The following is a 6,326-nucleotide window of genomic DNA, read 5'->3' on the forward strand; positions in this document are numbered from 1 at the left end:
AGTGCGTGTGGAGTGATTGGTACTTCTTGGGGTCACTTCCCTAAGTATGGCAATCCCCTCTGCTGACGCTAAAATGATGACTTCACTGCTAGCACACTGGCGTCAATGCATCCCTTACTCCCCCAGTAAATGTGAGAAACGCTTGCTGGAAGTAACACAGTGACAAGGATGAAGAGGACTGCTGTTCACTCAATCTATAGCATTAGGCCTTGTGTGCCACTTGCACACAGGCCTATTGTTGAGGATTTCATTGACAGATAGGGGAGATACCATATTTTCCCAAGTGTTTTAAATTAAAATCTATACATTCTATATGTAAAAATACTCAACAGAGGGGGGCGGAGCCTGAGCGCAGAGGCGAACAGACGCAAGAGAGAGCAGCTCCGTGCCCAAAACGACGATTAAACCTCATAAAATCGCTCCCCTCTCACCCAGACCAAACGACATTACCCCGACTCGATATGGGGAAAAAGGGGAAGAAAATTATCCCACACAAGCCCACCTCGGGGCTCACGATAGGGGAGATGTGGAGACAAACCCGTGGCGACGGGGAAACAAACATGGCGGCGCTGCATGGCGGGTGCTCGGACTTCTCCGAGGAGCACTCCGACGATATGGAGGAAGACTACGGGCCGATTCTAAACCCCAAACCAAAGACGAAGCAGCATGGAACCAGGACAGACTCGGAACCTGTAACCACAGCGGTCCTCAAAACATTACTCGCAGACCTACAAAAACACATCCACGAGGATGTCACAGCGCTCCGCGCAGATATACAAGGCCTGTCGGGCCGCATCATTAATTTAGAAGGAGCCTCACAGGCCCAGGCCCAAGACTTAACTGGCCTACAACAATCCGTAATGGAACTACAACAGCAGAGCCAACAATATGAACGTCGCCTTGCAGCACAAGAGGATTATAGACGGCAAAACAATATTAAAATCAGGGGAATCCCTGAAGAAATCCCAGAAAACGAGTTACCAAAAGTCGTGGGGCGCCTATTGCCAATAATCTTACAAAACAGACAGGCCATGACTCCTACCCCAGAGGGAATCTTCAGGGTCCCCAAACCAGTCACCGCTCCACCGCAGGCCACAAGGGACGTAATCCTTACCCTCCACAACGTGAAAGACAAAGCGGCAATCCTGGCAGCATTACGGGGAAGAACACCCCTCCGCTTTGAGTCCATGGATCTCACGTTTTTCACAGACCTGTCCGGAGGAACCCTAGCCTGGCGCAGAGCACTCAAACCGTTCACCTCGGTGCTCCGACTCCACAGCATCGAATACCGCTGGCGTTCCTCCAGGGAGCTAGCGGTCTCACAGGGAACAACCACACACACCATCCGAGACCCACAGGAAGCCCAGGCCTTATTGCAGACTTTGGGACTATCTCATGTAACCCACACCCGGGAAGGAATGGCCGATAACAACCCGGCTACCCACACCTGGACACCGGGCAAGACTGCATCATTTACCCCCCGGGGGTCCACTCCGGTCTCTTATGCGGCAGTCACCTCGTAGGGGCAAGGCTCCGCTCACCGCAAGAAGAAGCTGAAACGGCACCAGGAAGGTCACAACCTGAGGCCACGTTCTACTGACAGAATCGCATGAAGATATTTAACCCTCCCAACAAACGATCACTCAGCTCCACCTTTATTCTTGGGGTCATTACCGTTACACTGAGGTTCTACTGAGCTCCAGGTTCCCGTTGCTGTGCAGGTTATTATATCTTCTCCCACAAGTATAAAGCCTAGGGCACACGTAAAGTTCACAGAGTCCTGGTATATGTATTCTGTCTTCATGGGATTAAAACTTCCATTAGAAACCACGAGAGGTGCATGCAGAAGGTCGGAGTCGGATGAATCCACACAACCCTGAGGCACTAGAGTCGGACACCTCCTACTATTGAGGGACGTTTAATGCAAACCATTGTCTCATACTGACAGTACTTTAAAATCACTTAAATTGCAAACGACAGTGGGGATGGGAAATCAGTTTATGGTTTTGTTTTGTTGTTTGTTTGTTTTTTTTTCTTCTCTCTCTGAGCCCCATATGCATGTATTACCTGCTAGCCAGACTCATAACACATAAGCATCCTAATGTTAGCATGTAGAGACACATAGAACTACATTTAACTCAAAAGCTGGCCGCCAGCACCCAATAGAGTGACAACAGTATTGTTTAGCATTTAAATTGCGTTGTATATTCTCAGCATAGATTACCTCTCTCCGCAGCTAACTAGGCAGATAACTCCTCATTATGTTTCATGTTTACAAGTTTAAGGGCGCCCTTTTTCACCTGAGACTATTAAAGCGACCTCCCACCTCCATGGTTAGATAGGAAGGATAAGCTTGCATATAGAAGCCAAATGGGCAAATGCTCTGAAGGACCTTTCCAACCTTTCTCGGCATGTTTAACGAGTGTTTAGCAACCTATCATCACCTACCATACGTCTCATAAGCAGGGATATCTTGATGTTATAATGTAATTTTAAACAAAAAGTGCAGTGAAGCAGACATGTAATGTACTCTACTAGTTAATATTTTCTGTTACCAAATGCTATGTCTCTGTTACCCTGTAAGATTTGCAAAGCACTACAAGGGCTATCCTCAGTCACCGCAAAGTTAAATACCCGGCGGCAACCAAGCATCAGACCTCACCTAGCTAGCTTATTTTGTTACTTACCCTTTTTAATTAATTAACGATTTTCATGTCTGTCGTTTTTGCACCTGAACCTCCAGCCTTGTTTCACAGGCAGATGTGTATACTCCAGCATTCAATAAACTGCAGTAGTTTCCTGCAAAGGACACCTAACCCACACACATACTAAACTACTGCGCATTTACTCTCCGCTACTGTTAAATGTTTTATTAAGCTTGTTAATACTTAAAAAATGTGCACACACTCATGCCATTGTTAAACCTGTATGACTAAATAAGTACGCTGTTGTGGCGTTTGTGAATGACATGTACCTACCTGCACAACAAAAATAAAGAATAAAAAAAAAAAAAAATACTCAACAGAATTTAACTGACAGACACACATGCTCTCTGACATACACTCACTGTCACACACTCACTGACAGACACACACTCGAATATATACATACACTGACACACATTCTCACTGATAGACACACACCCTGAAAGACACACATACTGACAGACACATTCACTGATAAACTATCATACATGGGACTGTTGTGTGGCACTTGCAGGCTCCAAAGTGTAGTGTGCAGCCACGAAGTCTCAAGTCCAACTCCAATCAGGAGGAACGATGCACACTTGGATCGAGGGCCACGCGGCATACAGCTGCTACCCATGCATGAGGTCGATCTTGCAAGTTTGCCGGATCACCAAGGCATCCTCCCACCGCCTACATTAGTCCTTAAAGTTACAAGACCCTGTAGGCTTAGGTCATGTTATAATAAAAGTTTACGGGTCATAACTGTGGGACACATAATCTACACTTCACAAGTCACACCTGTATATATGTGAATCAGTGCAGGGTGATGATGATGTCCAATAGTATTTTGGTTGCCCTATAAATACTTCCCCCTTTCCTAGGACCATTGCCCTGTCAAGATTTATTATTGCCCAAGATACACGGAAACACACATGTGCAGATACACAGACACACACTAATACACATACAGATACACAGACACACAGATACACTAGTGCTAAAAAGTTTGCATACCCTTGGAGAATTGGTAATATATAAACCATTTCTGAAGAAAACATAAGTGAGCAGGCAAAACACATTTCTTTTATTTCTTATGGGATTCAATTTCAACTGTAGGTTATAACAAATTGGCAAAATCATAAAACAAAACATGGCAACAAAGAAAAAAATTAAATGACTCCTGTCCAAAAGTCTGCATAACCTTAGTTCTTAATACTGTGTATTGCCCCCTTTAGCATCAATGACAGCATGCAGGCAGTCTTTTGTAATAACTGTGTACAAGGCCCTAATTCTTGCAGGTGGTATAGCTGCCCATTCATCTTGGCAAAATGCCTCCAGGTCATGCAAAGTCTTTGGTCGTCTTGAGATCTCCCCAGAGTGGCTCGATGATATTAAGGTCAGGAGACTGTAATGGCCACTCCAGAACCTACACCTTTTTTTTTTTTAGGGTAATTGTCAGAAGAAAGCAAATTGTCTGCCAGTATTTTCTGATAACATGCTGCATTCATTTTACCACCAATTTTCACAAGATTCCCTGTGCCTTTAGAGTTCACCCCCCACCCTCCCAACAAAAACATTGGTGAGCCACCACCATGCTTCACCGTGGGGATGGTATTCTTTTCACTAAAGGCCTTGTTGGTCCCTCTCCAAATAAAATATTAAGAGTTCTCTGTTTAAATAAAGGAATTTTTTTTTGGCTTCATACCATAGCTGCCATATTCCTTTTCTTTTATTATTTTATTTGAAATACCTGACCTGACAACATGGCTTTTTACTGTTCCCGAGAAGCACAAAGAATCCTTAGATGGGGATTATACCACCCATAAGCTATACCCCGAGCAGTACATTTCATATTATTTCTTCACTTAAAGATACACTGAGCAGTGTGAGCACTATATTATATTATCCCTTTTCTTTTGGGTCTGACTACTCTGCTGCTACATACACTTGGATACCTGAAGAACCCTGTATATCCTTGAGTGGGGATTATTCCACTTCACATATTCTGTACCAGAGCTATATTTTAGCATTGTTGGTGGATTACCCTGTCTGGACCAGTGCTTAGTTACCTGCACTATAATTTATCATTTTATTTTATTATTCTATTTATACTTTTACAGTTATCTTATATATTTTAAACATTTATCTTACATATAATACTATCTTTTTAAGGTGCTCCCTCTTTTATTTTTATTTTTTAACACAGATACATATACAGACATACAAATAGATACACAAACACACATACAGATACAGGCTCTCCAATTCCGCCCCTCTCTTCTCTCTGCCTTTTCCTCCTGCGCTGCTTTGGGTTATCTGGGAGGAAATGACTGGCTGTCTCCTCCTGCCAGGTCGCTGATATGAGAGGGCCCGGTCACACTGTTATAGGGCAGCAGCGCACAACCGGACACCTGAATACACTTTGCCATGAGGTGACCCTAAGTGTATGGGCCACTTTATAGGTGCGGGTCGCGGTTCAGCCTCACCGGTTCCACCAGCGGTAGTTCCACCGCTGGTTATGAGGGTGAGTTGAGTTTAGACAAAAGAAAGACTTACGTGATAGGGTCCCAAGTACACCATCGCAAAGCCATTATTGGTTGTAGGGTAAAATAGGCATAACCCAGTGGCGTACACACACTCCATGGGGCCCCGGTGCGAAACTGATCCGTGTGCCACCCCTACCGTGAACCTCTCCCCCCTGACTGTGGGCCCCTCCCCCCGACACATACATACAGACACAAACACATACACACACCCCCGACAGACACATACATACACACATGCAGACACATACATACAGAGACACACACGCAGACACATACATACAGAGACACAGACACACATACATACACAGACATACATATACACACATACAGAAACAGACACACAGACACAATCATACACACATACAGAGACAGACACAAACATACATACACAGACATACATACAGATACACACACACACACATACAGAGACAAAGACACATACATACATACACACAGAGACACATACACACACATACACACACACAGAGAGACACAGACATACATATGGATACACACACACAGAGACACAGACATACATACAGATACACACACACATACACAGACATACACACAGATACAGACACAGACATACATACACACATACAGAGACACAGACATACATACACACATACACAGACACACAGACATACACACATACAGAGACACAGACATACATACACACATACAGAGACACAGACATACATACACACATACAGAGACACAGACATACATACAGAGACACAAATACACAAAATGTTTCCTACCATGTGTGGGTCCAGTGGTGGCTCAGCCTGATGGGAGTCAGAGTTCCCACTCTGACTCCCTCCTCCTTTCAGTTTCCTCCCACGCGGACTCTCAGTATGCTGGGAGGAGTGACGTGCGGTCACTTCCTCCCAGCGTGTGATGATCTCATCACAGGGGGCCCGGTTGAGCACTTAAAGTGCTCAGCGCAGACCAGGCCCCCTTACAATCCATGTCCATCGGGTGGCCCTGACCGCATGGGCCACCCGATGGACCCCTTAACATGCAGCCCCGGCGGTTTGCCGCACGGGCCGGGGCCGCATGTTAAGGGGTCCATCGCCAGTCCCTCACA

Source organism: Pelobates fuscus, chromosome 3, assembly GCF_036172605.1.
Source record: "Pelobates fuscus isolate aPelFus1 chromosome 3, aPelFus1.pri, whole genome shotgun sequence".
Taxonomy (NCBI): domain Eukaryota; kingdom Metazoa; phylum Chordata; class Amphibia; order Anura; family Pelobatidae; genus Pelobates; species Pelobates fuscus.